Source organism: Choloepus didactylus, chromosome 15, assembly GCF_015220235.1.
Source record: "Choloepus didactylus isolate mChoDid1 chromosome 15, mChoDid1.pri, whole genome shotgun sequence".
NCBI lineage: Eukaryota > Metazoa > Chordata > Mammalia > Pilosa > Megalonychidae > Choloepus > Choloepus didactylus.
The window spans coordinates 38,055,802-38,072,438 of NC_051321.1; the positions used below are offsets into that span (position 1 = coordinate 38,055,802).

Genomic DNA, 16,637 nt, shown 5'->3' on the forward strand with positions numbered 1-16,637 from the left:
AATGTAAGCTTTATATCAATGTTGAATTTCTTGAACTTCTTAGCTGCGCTTAATGAGATTGCATAAAAGAATGTTCTTGTCCATGGGAAAGGTATTTGTGAACTATATTGTTTGTTCAAAGATTTGTGCAGCTTGCTCTCATATGTTCAGAGGACAGAGCAATAGATGATAGATGATAGATAGGGAGGGAGAGAGGGAAGGAAAGAAAGAAACGGTGGTGTGACAGGATGTTAAAGGTGGTGGATCGGGGTATTGGGGGAGGGGGGTCGGGGTATGATGGAGTTCTATGTATGGGATTTGTACTGTTTTTGCAACTGTTCCTGTAAGATTGAATTTATTTCAAAATAAAATTTATTAAATTAAAAAAAAAGGAAAAGAAAAACATTGAATAAATGCAAATTGAGGAACTACCTATAAAATGTTCCCAAAACTCTCTTCAAACCTGTCAATATGAAATGAAAGTTTATATATTTGGCATGAGATGACTAAATAAAACTGACAAGAAAATGCAAAAAAAAAAAAAAAAGTAATGGTCAATCTAGTGTTCTGGACACACGATGTACAAAGATATAAATGGTAACAAGTACAAAAAAATGTTGGGGAACAGGGGGGTATAGGAGAAGTACAGGTGCATGCTATTGAGTTGGTATCAAATCAAATATGATTGTTATTTATTTAGGATATTAAATTTCAACTGCAGGGCAAGCAAAAGGAAAACAGATGAAAAATATTATCCAGAGGGAAATGAGAAGGCACTAAATAAGGTACAACACAAAAAATCAAATAAATATGAAATAAGGATTTTATGGAAGTGAGGAGCTTTTTAAAAAGGTATAAGACTTACAAAGGCTAAATAGCAAAATGGCAGAAGGAAGTTCTATATTTTCAGTGGTTACTTTAAATGTAAATGGATTAAACTCTCTAGTCAAAAGGCAGAGATTGGCAGAATGGATAAAAAAGCAGGACCCAACTATATGCTGTCTGCAAGAGACTCACCTTAAAAGTCAAAGATAAAGGTAGACTGAGGGTGAAAGGATGGAAAAATATATAGCATGTAAGTAGTAACCAAAAGGGAGCTGGGATGGCTATACCAATATCGGATAAAACAGACTTTAAGTCAAAAACACTTAGAGGGGCAAAAATGGTCATTATATACTGATAAAGGGCACAATTCAATAGGAAGATGTAACAATTAAAAATGTACATACACCCAACAGCATAGCACCAAAATAAATGAAGCAAATACTGACAGATTTGAAGAGAGAAATTGATGGCTCTACATTAATATTAAGACATTTTAAACACCACTCTCAATAATGGATAGAACATCTAGTCAGAAGATCAGTAAGGAGTACAGGACTTACACAATATACTCAAATAACTAGACCTACCAGACGTAAATAGAACAATACACTCAAAGAAAACAGAATACATACTCTTCTCGAGTGCACATGGATCATTTTCCAGAATAGACCATATGTTGGGTCACAAAACAAGTCTCAATAAATTCAAAATTATTGAAATCATACAATGAAATCAATAACAGAGGGAAAAATGGAAAATTCACAAATATGTGGAAATTAAACAAAATACTCTTAACCAATCAGCTAAAGAGAAAATCAGAAGTGAAATTAAGAAATATCTTGAAGCAAATGAAAACAAAAACACAACATACCAAAACTTATAGGATGCAGTGAAGGCAGTACTGACAGGGGAAACTCATAGATCTAAATGCTGACATTAAAAAAGAAGAAAGCCTTCAAATCAGAGCCTAACCTCAAAATTGGAAGATAAGAGAAGAAGAGCAAACTGAACCCAAAGTGAGGAGAAGGAAGGGAACAACAATCAGACAGAGATAAATGAATTAGAAAACAAAACAAAAAATAGAGAGAATCAACAAAACCAAAAAATGGTTTTTTGAAAAGATGAATAAAATCAACAAACTTTTACCTAGACTGACAAAGAAAAATAGCTAATACCACCTTAAAAAAGAAGAATGAAGTTGGAGGACTCACACCTCCCAATCTTAAAACGTATTACAAATCCGCAGCATGGTAATGGCACAAATACAGACATATGGACCAATGGAACAGAACTGAGAGCTCAGAAATCTACCCTCACATTCAGAGCCAACTGATTTTTTTGACAAGGTGGCAAAGACCACTCAATTGGGAAAGAATAGTCTCTCCAACAAATGGTACTTGGAAAACTGGCTCTCCATTTGTAAAAAAAAAAAAAAAAAAGAAGAAGACCCTACCTTACTCAATTTATAAAAATCAACTCAAAGTGGATAAAAGACTTAACTATAGGAGCTAGAACTACCAAACACCTAAAAGAAAATGTAGGGAAGCATCCTCAGGACTTTGTTTTACACAATGGTTTCTTAGATTTTACACCCAAAGCCCAGGCAACAAAAGAAAAAAATAGATAAATGGGACCTCATCAAAATTAAAAACTTTGGTTCCTCAAAGACTTTATCATGAAAGTAAAATGACAACCTACACAATGGGAGAATATTTTTGGGAACCACATACCCAGCAAAGGATTAACATCCAAAATATATGAAGAAATCCTTTAATTTAACAACAAAAAGAAAGGCAACCCAATTTTAAAAATGGGCAAAAGACCTGAACAAGCATCTCTCCAAAGAAGATGTACAAATGGCCAGAAAGCACATGAAAGATGCTCAGCATCAACAGCTATCAGGGGAATGCAAATCAAAACCACAATGAGATACCATTTCACACCCATTAGAATGGCTGCTATTTTTTAAAATATGGAAACACTCATTCACTGCTGGTGGCAATGTAAAATGGTGCAGAAGCTGTGGAAGATGGTTTGGCAGTTCCTCAGAAACTAAGTATAGAACTGCCATATGAACTGGCAATCCCAGTACTATATATTTACCCAAGAGAATTGAAAGCAGGGACTCAGATTTTTCACACTGATGTTCATAGAGGCATTATTCACAATTGCCAAAAGATGAAAGCAACTCAAGTGTCCATCAGCAAATGAAGGGATAAATAAGATGTGGTCTACACATATAATGGAATACTATTCAGCTGTAAAAAGGAATGAAGTCCTGATACATCTGACAACATGGATGAACCTCAAAGACATCATGTTGAGTGAAGTAAGCCAGACACAAAAGCACAAATGTTGTATGATCTCACTGAGTTGAAAGAATCAGAATAAGCAAACTCATAGAGTCAGAATCTAGAAAATAGGCTGCCAGGCGATAGGGTGGGGATAGGGAATGGGAAGTTAAGGCTTAAAATATACAGGGTTCCTGTTTGGAATGATGGAAATGTTTCGGTAATCGATGTTGGTGATGGTAGCACAACGTGTAATTGCAATTAACAGCACTGAAATATATATCTGAATATGACTAAAGGTGAAATGTTAGATTGTAAATATGGTAAAAGAACAAAACTTTTTAAAAAAAGGAACTACACTACACAGTGAGCCAGAAGTTAAACCATAGAGCTTAATTAATCGTACAATCATAAAAATGTGCTATCATCAATTGTAACAAATGTTCCACACCAATGCAAAGTGTTGGTAGTAGAGTAGTATATGGGAATCCTGTATGTTATATATGATTGTTCTGTACACCAACAACTTCCCTAACAAAAATTTTTTTCAAAAAAGAAAAAAAAATGACGACAAGGTTGTCAGGGCTGCTTTGAATGTTTGTGTGGGGTTGTGTATCGCACAACTCCAGTGGGTACCATTTACATCCTAGACTTTCTAGGCAAACTAGATATACAGTCTACCAGTTGTGTGTAGCAGCCTTGGTTGGGTACTTAGGAGTCATGGACAGGCCTTCCAGAATCTACGTTTAAGACAAACTGGCATATTTTTTATAATATGTCCTTGATATGTGGGACATTTTATAATATGTCCCTGATATGTGAAATCATCAGTACTTGACAGTTTTTTTACCTACAAAACTGGCAATTTCATATAACTCAACCTAATAAATATATTTGTAAATTGGGGAAAGGTATTATAGGTTAAGATTTGCCAAATACCTCTTAAGGAGTAGATGGGTGTTAGCAGGAAATTCTCATCCATTGTCTTCAAAAAGCTTCTCAGTTATCGAAGAGCCATCAGGAGAGCCCACTCTAACATGGATGCCTTGCTGTGTTTCTGCCAATCTGGCTGGATGGGTCTGAATGAGTCAAAGTGGACCAGGACTGGGGAAGGATGTGGAGGAAGGTTTTCTTCAATCACTGGAGTTCACTGAAAAATGGCCTATCTAAAGAAAAGCTTTACAGCAGTAAAGTAGGATTTTGGAGGGAAACTATAAAAGCAGTAAAGATAAAATAAAAAAAAAGAGAGAGAGAAAACCCAGGAACTCTTCAGAAGTATGAGAGAATGTCCAATGGGTGGTGGTTCCTGACTAAAGGGAAAATATTTGTAGTCCTAAAGAAGGAAACATATCAGAGGAGTACCATCATCCCTCATGATGAGAGACATTTCTAATTGTTCATAAAGTTTAGGCCCACCGATAAGCCAGAGGACTAGCTTGCATGACTGGGAGCTACAGAATTCGTAGAAAAAATTAAATGTTTTTAAGGTCCAAGGAGACCTATAGGACATCACTGACAAGAGGCTAACTTGTAACAAGAAGCCTGGAGTCAAGGAATGATTTGGGGCTCTTTCTTAAAAGCCAGGGTTGCTGAACTCCAAGACACACTCAGCACCAACCAGCCACAACTTGGGCAAATACCTTCCCAACTCATGCCTTCAATGTTGCTGTTACTCTTTCACTTCTGCAATTTGGAGGATAATTTTACAATTGAATTTTTAGGAATTTATCATAAATAAATCTTCAAATATGTGCTCTGAGATTGATCTATCAGCAGTTATTTACATCAGTGAAATAATAGGAAAGTTCCTAAGTGTTCCACAAAAGGAAATGAGTAAATAAATATGTGATATATATTCAAATGATGTAGTATTATATACAACCATTAAAAATCATATGATAAAAGGCTTCAGTTATTATGACAAACTGTAAAGTGATAAGGCAGATTGCAATTGGTACACATAGCATGGACCCAAATTTGTAGAAAATAAATAATAATAAACACAAAAGGAAGAAAAAAGAAGAGAACAAGAAAGTGGAAAGTTACATGACAAAGAGCTATGAGTGGTAAGCTTACAGAATTTTTATTTTCTTATTTGTTCTTTCTTATATATTCTAAATTTTCTGTAAAATGCTTGTATTTTTATAACTAAAAAAAAAATGTAATTAATTTTGTTTTGATGAAGAGATTTTAGGATACTCTCTTAAGAGCCTTCCAGCAGCAACATTTGCCATCTTTTTAAAACGCCAAATGCATTTAAAATATGATTTTCTACTATGTCACATTTAAAATGTGATTTTCTATTCCTCCCATGCCCTAATCCTCCCCCAAAATTGGGATTGCAGATAGATATGCATTCTGAAACCAGGAAGAAGTTCTGAGAAGAGCAACAGTGGATAGGGGCCTAGGGTTTGGGCCATTTTCTCATTCTGAATCCAGGATAGAGCTCACTGAGAAAAATATATTTGAAAAAGACCACACTTTCTGGCCCTGTAGAGCTTCTGGCTTTTCTATTGTGGAAAATGGTTGCAATCTGGGGAGTTACTCATCTTCCCATAAATGTTTCTATTCCTGAAAGCCTTAACAGGTAACTGATGTTAGAGGCTGTAAATAGGATACACAGGACAGAAACAGGCTAACTCTAGCTGAAGTGAACATTTGTTGTTATTGCCTGTAAAGAGTCTATTCCCCTTCTTCTAGTACAGGAGTCTGAATTTCCTCTGGGGCTCACATCTCCCTTACTCTCGACATGTTCTTCGAATTTCACTGGTTTCTCCTTAGTTGAGGACTGGGGGAGCAAAGGGATCAATTCAAGTAGGAATTTGGTTTCTGATACTCCACCAAAAGGTCGCCAGAGACCTCCACTGTGCTAAATGCTACAGTCAATTCTCAGTTTCACCTTATCTGGTCCATGAACAAGATTAGACACAACTGACTACTTCCTTCTCTTGGAACATGTTTTTTTTTTTTTTTTTTTTTTTTTTTTACTTGGTTCCTAGGATACTATTCTTCCTTGATCATTCCCTTGTCAACACACACACACAACAACATATAACATATACACACATATTCATTCTTTTTGGAAGGTTCCTCCTCTTCAGCCAACCTTTAAAGTTGGAGCATCCCAAGTCTCCATCTTCAGAACTTCTTTTCCTTTCTATCTATACTCACTCCCTTGGTGGTTTCATCCAGTCTCACTGAGTTTAAATACCACCTGATGACACCCAGATTTATATCCAGCCCAGCTTTTCCTGAGCTCCAGATTTGTATATCCATTTACCCTATTCAAAATATCTCTGCCAAATAAGAATCTCAACTTAATACATCCAAAAAAATATCCTGATCTTCCCAACCAAGATCAGACTGCTCCTCCTGCAGTCTTCCCCTCTCAGCTCAAGGCAATATCCTTCTGGTCTCTCAGACTCAAAACCTTAGAGTCAAGTTTCCTCCTCTACTTGTTCCCCCAAAAAATCCAATCAGGAAATTCCATTGGATCTATTTTCAAAACAGATCCAAAAATCCAATCACTTCTCACCACTTCCACAGCTACCACCCAGAAATGGACACTATCATCTATCACTTGTATTACTGCATGTGGTGGTCTGAAGCTGTATGTACCCCAGAAAAACATGTTCTCACAGTTAATCCATTCCAGTGTATGTAAATCCATTGTAAACAGGAACTTTTTATGAGGCTACTTCAGTTAAGGTATGACTCACCTCATTCAGGATGTGTCTTAATCCTATCACTAGACTCCTTTATAAACAGAATGAAGATGGGGGGGAGCAGGGGGAACCATGGAAGCAAGAAGCTGAAGACAACAAAACCCAGAAGAGAAGGGAGAGATCATTGCCAAGTGCCTTGTCATATGGCAGAAGAGCCAAGGATTGTGGGCAGCTGGTCTTCCAGAAGAAAGCACTGCCTTGATTATGACCTGATTTGGAAATTTCCTGACCTCAAACTGCAAGCTAATAAATTCCCATTGTTAAGCCAACCCATTTAATGGTATCTACTTTAAGCAGCCTAGGAAACTAAAACACCGCAGAATTTCCCAACAGGTCTCTCTCCTTCCACCTTGCCCCCTTTCAATCTATTCTCCCCACAGCAGCCAGAGGGATCCCATTAAAATGTGAGTCAGATCACATCACTCCCATGCCCAAAACTCACTGTGGTTTCCCATTCTCTGTACGTAAAAGCCAAAGGCGCTACAGTGGTCTAATAGCCCTAAATGTTCTATTCTTAAATCCATCTTTCAGCTCTTACCTCCTATAGCTCTCCTCTTCTACAGCTCTCCATCTTGCTTTCTCCCTCCCAGCCACACTCGCTTACTTGCTATTCTTTAAACACCTAATTTCTCTATGACTTTGTATTTGCTGGTCCCTTTGCCTGGAATGTTCTTCCCAGAGGCAGCCACATGGTTCACTTCTTTACTTCTTTAAGGTCCTTATTCAAAATCATCTTCTTTTTTACTACCTTACCTTAAATTTTAGTCTCTTAACACTTCTTATTTCCCTTTCCTGTTTTTTCTCCTCAGCACTTAACACCACCTAACATACCATATATTTTACTTATATTTTTGGTTTATTGTCTGTTTCCCCCCACCTCTCCACTCGGAATGTAAGCCTCAAGAAGTCAAGGATTTTTGTTTTGTTTTCTGCTATATACTCAGTGCCTAAAACACTGCTTGGTACATACTCTTTGTCAATAAATATTTATTGAATGAATTAATGACTGTTAGGTCCATCTCTCTTCTGCTGTCTCTACTCTTACACTTCAAACATAATCAACTCCACTCTAATCTATAACAATCTTCCCTTGATCAAACTCATTCCTCAAGCTGGCTCTCTCCTTACCTTTTTTTACCATCTCACTTCTTAACTCCTGCCCTTCAACCTCTAAATATGGCTGATACCACTACTCTATTAAATTTGTTCTCACCAAGACCACTTATAAGCGCCTAACTTCCAAATCCAAACACAACACTTCCTCCATTATAAAAGGTACCTTTAGTTGTTTGTTTTGGTGGAAGGAGAAGAGGATTGAGGCTAGGAAACATTATGAAATGCATCCCAATTCCCAAAAACATTAAACTGTGGGCTGGGGATAGAGGGAGGGAGGAGGGGTTCTAGAAGAGAAGAAATATGCCACCTATTCCTATCTTCCTTACCTTTCTGCAGCTTCATCGCTTCTTTTTCTTGAAACTTCTTGAAATTCTCTCTTCCCCTGCAACCAAGTTTGGAATCTCTCCTTGTCTTTTTCCTACCTTTCTAGGTATACCTTCTGAATCTCTTTTCTTAAACCCCTCATGTTCCCACCCCTTTATTAATGGTGGTGTTTCCTAGGTCCCAGTCTTCACCCTCTACTATTTTCATTCTCTACACTACCAGGGGAGACTTAGCCATGCCCATAGTTTCAACCACTGTCTCCATGTTCCAATGCCAACTCCCATCTTCTCTCTATCTAAGCCAGACCTCCCCAAGGTCAAGGTCCAAATTTCCAGCAACAAACAGAATATCTCTACCTTGATGTCTTACAGATATTTCAGATTTAGCATGCTTCCTTCCTCCCCTACCAAATCAAGTCTACCTCCCCCATTCTCAGCCTTGTTTAAAAACATTTATTGACTCTATCACCCAACTCTAAACAAGAAGGTAAATCTTGATCTCTTCCTCTCTGTTCCTCCCAAAAAACTACTCAGTCCTATGGACTCTACCTCAGAAATATCCTCTAAATCCAGCCCCTCCTTTCCATTTCTCCAGCAATGACCTAATGCAGTTCCTCATCATCTCTCACCTATTGAACTATTGCTGAAGTCCAATACTGGTCTCCCCACTGCCCCACCATTGCTCACTAACTGCTTCGTTCATGCCCTAGACTGCTGCCAGAGTAATCTCACAAAACTAAGTCTTATGACTACTAAGTATGATGACAGCTTAAGTAAAAATACTTAGCTACAATCCCAGTTTCTTGTGAAAATCCAAATCTGCACCGAAAAAGAAACAGGGTTTTTTCCCAAATGAAATGACAATGCATTTGGATTAAGAAATGCCACTAATGGTCACTATCTCCTCCTCTAAGACAACACAACTTGACCAGGGGTAAGTAAGCAGGGGCCTTAGTTGACCTCTGCAATATCCCTTAACTTGGAAACAAAAAAAGAACACTCAAGAGCAGCAGAGTGTGATGGAAGAGACAGGTGGAACTCTTTGGGAAACATAGAGTTTGTTGTTTTGTTTTGTTTTATTTTGTTTGTGTATTTGTTTTTGCCTCTGTGAACTGGCAGCTGAGTGTCTACCATGAGTATAAAGAGTCCTTAGAATGTATCTCCAACAAAAGGCACTTGAGCAAAGTGCTAAATGGGACAGGAGAGGGCTCACTCCCCAGTTCAACAGAGTTTTGATCTCAAGGGGGCAAGGAGCAAAAGCAGCAAAATGGGACCACAAAAGGGTCCTTCCTGAATGCCTCTGTGACTCTGGGCAACAATATTCACAGAATTCTGACAGCCCTAGTCTCTCTGTCCCTTGAAACAAGACTATATGGTGAGAGGACTTTTACCTTCTTTCCTAGATCTAAGTGGGCATTTTTTTCCTAGAGAATTGGGATGTTTTCCTCCCATACAGAAGGGAATCTAGCATTTGGTGATTATATTCTTCCAGGATCCATTTGGACTCTGAGAGAACCAAGGGCAGTCCATGCATTTCAGACATCTCCAAAATTAGACCGGGATGAATGGCCCCTAAAGCTTCCTTAAATCCTTTTTAGAATAAGGTAAGAAATACCTACATTCACTCATACATACATACAAAAGGAATCTCTTTTCTTTCAAGGATAAGGCCCTAGATTAAATAAATTTTCAGTAAAGTAGAAAGAATGGTAGAGTTGAAAAGCTTCCCTCCAAAACATATATGATGCAGAAAACAGGAGGAAATCCTTCTTTGTTGACTTTTAAATTAGATTCAAGAGGATGTTGCTAGGATAAGATAACAAATTAAGATAAAAGATTTCATGGAATCCAAAAATATTATAGCTTAATGAAAATTTATATTGGAGATAGTTAAGGAAAATCTGAATTAGTGATGTATAGGGCAATCTTAGGAAAATATTCTCAGAATGCAAAAAATAAATAAATGAATGGAAGGAAGGAAAGATGGAAGGAAGAAAAGAAGAAAGAAAAAGCAAGAAATGTATATGGAGTTCATAGATAAGAGCGCCAAATAACAGATCCCTAAGGAAACAAACAAACAAAAAAAAGCAGGAGTATTGATCAGTTATAACAGGAGAAATCCTTCTTGCTCCTAAAGAAGTCCTGAAATTGGAAGTCAATAGGGTTTCCCATGTTCTAGGCAAAATCTTTGAAAGGAAATGTATACCCAGTTATCTTCCAGTAAAAGTTATAAATTTTAGGAATAGAGAACAAAAATATGTTAAAGGTGAAAAAGAGCTTATTGTTTGTGCTCAAACTTCTTTATAGTATCAACTTCTCAAAACAATAGAGGAGTATCTCCAACAACTTGAGAGAAACAGATCTATATTAGGACAAGTTATCACTATTTTATCCCACTGATGCCCTTTCTAAAACATTACTTTGGAATCCTACCAGAACATTATGAAAGAAACCAAGATTAAGAACTCAAGGATGGGGAAAGGCATAGTGAGAAAGGAACTATATTGAAATCAGTTAAATCTATGGAGGGATAAGTTTGATTAATTAATATTGAAATAAAATGGGAAAACTGTGAAATAAATGACTAATGAAATTTTCAAATTTGAGTTTATAACATTAGTAGATTAAATAATTTAAAATTAGAAAGGACACAGGTATGCAAAAGCTCTAGAATTCTTATCTTCCATTACAGAGTCAAAAGTTACTCTTAGTTTTACTTTGAGACTAAAATAATTTCAGGCTCAAGAATGCTTTTCTTTTAATTTATGATATCCATTGGTATAATTAATAACAAGATGTCTATTATGCAGCTCTTTTAGGAATATATGTGAAAACAAATAAGTAAAAGTCCAGAGTCTGTACCAGAAAAAGCCTAATAAGAGAAAACTTTAAACACCGGGGAGACTAAAACACACATGGCATAAAATAAATGTGAACTGTTTAAATTCCTCTATTAAAAACAGAAACTCAAATTTGATTTTAAAAGCCAATGATTTATATAGACATCCCTTTTTTAGTTTTTAGTGTACTAGAAGAGCTAAAAGGAAATACCTAAAAAATACCTAGAACTGCAATCCAGTATCCTTGATTCTTGAAGACAAATGTATAACTATATAGCTTATACTTTGTGACTTTGTGATTGTGAAAACCTTGTGGCTCACACTCCCTTTATCCAGTGTATGGACAAATGAGTAGAAAAAAGGGGGACAAAAAGTAAATGAATAATAGGGAGGAAAAAGGAGAATATGTTTCGGGTGCTCTTTTTTACTTTTAGTTTCATTTTTATTCTTATTCTTATTTTTTGGAGTAATGAAAATGTTCAAAAAATTGATTGTGGTGATGAATGCACAACTATATGATGATACTGTGAACAACTGATTGTACACTTTGGATGATCGTATGGTATGTGAATATATCTCAATAAAATTGCATTTTAAAAAATCCAGTGGTTTACAGAGGCTACATCTGAGAAAAAAAATGATACAGAATGATTAAAAACAGAAGATTAGACAAAGTATATCAGCTGAATCAGGAAAAAAAGCAGAATTTAAGATAAACATACATTGGGAAAAAAGAGGGTTATTTCAACATTTCATCAAAATATAGAATGTAAAAACTGTGTAAAATGTGAATAGAGGTGAATAGACGATTAGCAATTGCAAAGCCACCATTCTTTGAAGTGCAGTTTTGAGGAATCAAGATCTTATGATGTGTAATTGAGGCTAAAAGTAAATCTATGATAACAAACAGAAAATGAAATTGAGAAAACAATTCCATTTACAGTAGCATCAAAAGTAATAAAACACTTAGGAATAAATTTAACCAAAGAAGTGCAAAATTTATATCCTGAAAAGTTCAAACCATTATTGAAAGACATTAAAGAAGACCAAAATAATAGAAAGACATGCCATGTTCATGGATCAGAAGACTTAATATTTTAAAATGGCAATAATCCCCATATTAATTCATAAATTCAACACAACCCCAATCAAAATCTCAGTTGTCTTCTTTGCAGAAACTTAACAAGCTGAGACTTAAATTCATATGAAATTTCAGGAGTACCAGAAAAGCCAAAACAATCTTGAAAGGAAAGAACAAAGTTGCAGGACTCACACTTCCTGATTTCAAAACTTACTACAAAGCTACAGCAACCAAAAACACGGTGGTCCTGGCATAAAGATAGACATATAGATCAATGGAATAGAAATGCAAGTCCAGAAATAAATCCCCATATTTACAGTCAATTGACTTTTGATAAGGATGCTAAGATAATGCACTGGGGAAAAGAACAGTCTAATGGTGCTGGGACACCTAGATAGTCACCTGAAAAGAATGAAGTTGAACTCTACTTCATACCATATACAATAATAAACTCAAAAGGGATCAGCGAATTATAGGTAGAAAACATAAGCATAAATCTTTGTGACACTGGATTAGGAAACGGTTTCTTAAATATGACACAAAAGGTACAAGTAACCAAGGAAAATATAAATTGGATAACATTAAAATTTAAAACTCTTGAGTTGCAAAGGTCACCATCAAGAAAGTGAAAAGATAACAAAGAATGTGAGAACATTTTTGCAAATCTGTATCTGATAAGGGTCTTGTATCTAGATATATATAAATCCTACAACTCAATAATAAAAAGACAAATAGCCTCATTTACAAATGGGCATTTCTCCAAATGCCTAATAAGCACATAAACAGATTTCTAATATTATTGCTGTCAGGGATATGGAAATCAAAACCACAACTTCACACCCATCATGATGACTATAATTAAAAAAACAGATAACAGTAACTGTTGACAAGGATGTGGAGAAATTGGAACTGTCACACACTGCTGTTAAAATTGTAATATAGTACAGCCACTTTGGAAAACAATCTGGAAGTTCCTCAAAAAATTAATCATAGAGTTACCCCATGACCCAGCAATTCTACTCCTAGATATATATCAAAGAGAATGAAAAACATATTTCCACACAAAAACATGAATATTCATGGTAGCATTATTCATAATGACAAAAAGTGGGAAAGACCAGCATGTCCAACAACAAATAAGTGAATAAATAAAATATGGTATATCCATACAAAGGAATGAATGATATGAAATGTCCAGAATAGGCAAAATCATGGAGACTGATTGGTGGCAGCCTAGAACTGAGGAGGGGGTGGGAAGAGATCAGGGAGGAAATAGAGGGTGACAGCAAATGGGTATCAGGTTCTTTTGGGGGTGATAAAACATTCTAAAATCACCTGTGATGATGGTGGTACCACTCTGTGAATATACTAAAAACCAATGAATTACAGACTTTAAATGAGTGAATTGTATGGTATGTGACTTATATCTCAAAATAATAATGAGATCAACAATCATGGGTTCAAATCTCAACAGCAGCACTCACCAGTTGAGGCACTTTAGGCAAGTGACTTAATTGACTGTTCCTTAGTTTCTTGTCTATAAGATAGGGAGAGTACTAATGCCAACCTCATAAGGTTGTTTGAGAATTAACTACGTTAACATTTATAAGGTGATTAGAACACTCTGTGACCCAATATACACTATAAATTTGTATGTTAACTAACTAAAGCCACCACAACTTCCATTTATTAAGCACTTAAACCGTGCTGGTTTCCTATGGCTGATGTAGCAAATTAACACATATTTGGTGGCTTAAAATGACACATTTATTCTCCTACAGTTTTGGAGATTCAAAGGCTGAAATCATTTTCACTGGGCAGAAATCAAGGATTCAGCAGGGCCATACTTCCTCTGAGACTCAGGGAGATCTGTTTCCTTGCTTTTTCTGGTTTCTAGAGATACATTCCTTGGCTTGTGGCCCCTTTCTCCATCCTCGAAGCCAGCAACATAGCTTCTTGTTTCGGTGGTCACATTTGCGTCAAATCTACCTTTATCTCCCTCTTATAAGGACCCCTGTGATTGCATTTAGGTCTTTTTGTGCATGTGCTGAGTCTTCATCTACTTGGGTAATACTGTTCTGATTTAATGGCTCAGAGATTCAATTTCCATTTTCTAAATCAAGCCAACCAGACCCCTCTCCAGGCTCTGGCTCCTGAGGCCTGCCATGATTATTTGGGAAGGAAAGGCTTGGTAATTTTTACTCACAACTATTCCATACTACCCGAGATTATGTAGCCACACAAGGCTCAGCTCCCTAAGATGCCATCCAGGCACTTTACCTCACCTTCCTTTATCTTCCCCAAAACGTCATTGAATTATTCCTTCTCTGCATCTACTTTACCTTCCTTTTATATTTCCTACCCTCCATTCCCACTCTTTTCTAAAAAGCCCCTATAAAAATGATTCCCATCTCATTGTTTTCTGGAACTGAAATTGTCATAGGTATCAATAAAAACATATGAAATTAAATGCATATACACTATAATTTCACATAGGATAAAATTATGGTTGGGGAAGGATTACCACATAATTGGAAAAACTGGATTGATAAATGCATATTCAAGTTTATATCTTAACAATAGAGAATACATCTTATTCACAAGTGTTCATTGAACATTTGTAAAAATTCACCCAATATTTAGCTACCTGGAAACCTCAGAAATTAAAAAGTCATATTCTCTAACCATTGTATAATAAAGTGAAAAATTAGTAATAATGGTTTAAATAAGAATAAACACTTGGAACTTAACAAAATAATTAACTTGAGTTAAAGAGGAAATTATGTAATATCAAAATACTTAGAAACTATACCACCACATATAATAAAAGTGTTGGGTTGATCTATAGCTGTAATTCTCTGTATAAAAACACTAAAAGCAGATTCAAAAAATCTATTGCAAATATGACAGACAAAAATTGAATATTTTCATTTAATGAAGAGCTCACACCAATTAATCTAAAAACAAAAATCCAAAGAAATAATAAATGGGCAAAGGATGTAAACAGACTATACAAAAGAAGAACAAAATCTGTAATTTAAAAAATTCAGGCTTAAAACAACATGAAAGTGGATAGGATTATTTGTTTAAAAATAAACACCAAAGTTGTCAGGGATACAGCAAAACAGAAACTGCTTAGAGAAGTGTGAAGGGTCAACCCTTTGGGAATGCAACTTAACAATAGTAATTAAGAACTTTAGAAAACATTTACAAGTTTTAATGCAGTAATTCTACTTCTGGGACTCTATCCTTAGAGTATAATCTTACATATGGAAAACTTCATGTACAAAGACATTTATTGGAAATGGAAACAACCTAAATGTTCAACAACAGGGTAGTTGTTAAACTATGCAACTAAAAAAATTATGCCTATAAAGATAATGCTGTAAGATGGGAAATACTTGTGATTCACAATGCAATCTCATAATTTTTGCAAGTTCTACACAAATAAATGCTAAAAGAAAGAAACAACCTGGGCTTAGTAAAAGGAACTGCAAGGAAATACACCAAAAGATTATCACAAGTGATTGGTTTTCTTCTCTCCCCTAATCTATATTATCATATTTTTCTTTAATGGGCATGTGCTATATTACTTATATCCTCACAGACATAAAGGAATGGTTCACATCCTTCCTATGAAGCCAAAGGAAACACCTCTTTATGTAACACATGTATTGCAATTGTTCCTGGGTCCCTACAAGTCACTGTGATACTCTAACATGAAAACTGCAAGTTAATGTTAGGCAAACTTTCCCCTGGTTTCTTTTCTCCAAAGAAACCTAGTAATTCCCTCAAGTTTCCAAACCTAAAGAAATTCCATCTGTCCCTTCTGTGCCCATTTTCCTCCTTTGCAGTGAGGATCTTCCCACCTCACTCCTGCCAAATGGAGACAACGCCCCAGACACACTGCTCCCAATCTCAGCGCCCAGGGCCCCTACCGTCCCGTTCCCTGGCAATCTGAACATCCAGATAAAGGTTCTGGAGGCAGCCACACATTCCAACCTCTCAGGTTGGAGGCAGAGGATAAAAGAAGCTTAGGGAACCTCAGAGATACTAGAAGTGGCCTTTATATTTGCGAAATCCAACACCCAGTCTTTTTGTGTAATAATAGTTTGTGTGTGATGAAGATTCAGAGTTGTTTCTAGTGTGTGGCAAATTGTGTTCTAAGGCATATATTTGTGAATGAATGAATTTGGCTTCCTAGCACCTGCAATGTCATAATTATTCAGTGACTGAAAGTCAGCTTTTGGGGAGGAAGTGGGAGAGGGAGAGCTTGGTCAGTTGGTACCAAAATAAGCCCTGACACTAAGACATACAGTGATGACTTTACAACATTGTTAATCAAAGTGTTGCCCATGGTGGGACAGATTACCATCACCTGGAAGCCTGTTAGAAATGCAGAATCTCAGACCCTATCTGAGAGCTCCTGAATCAGAATCTGCATTTTAACAACATCC

The 16,637-nt window shown here is 36.2% G+C and overlaps 1 protein-coding gene across 5 annotated transcripts in view; it reads right to left on the minus strand.

Moving 5' to 3' along the window:
* Window positions 1-16,637, minus strand: part of ENTPD1 (ectonucleoside triphosphate diphosphohydrolase 1) — a 211,352-nt gene that overhangs the window by 118,231 nt on the left and 76,484 nt on the right. The window lies entirely within an intron of this gene.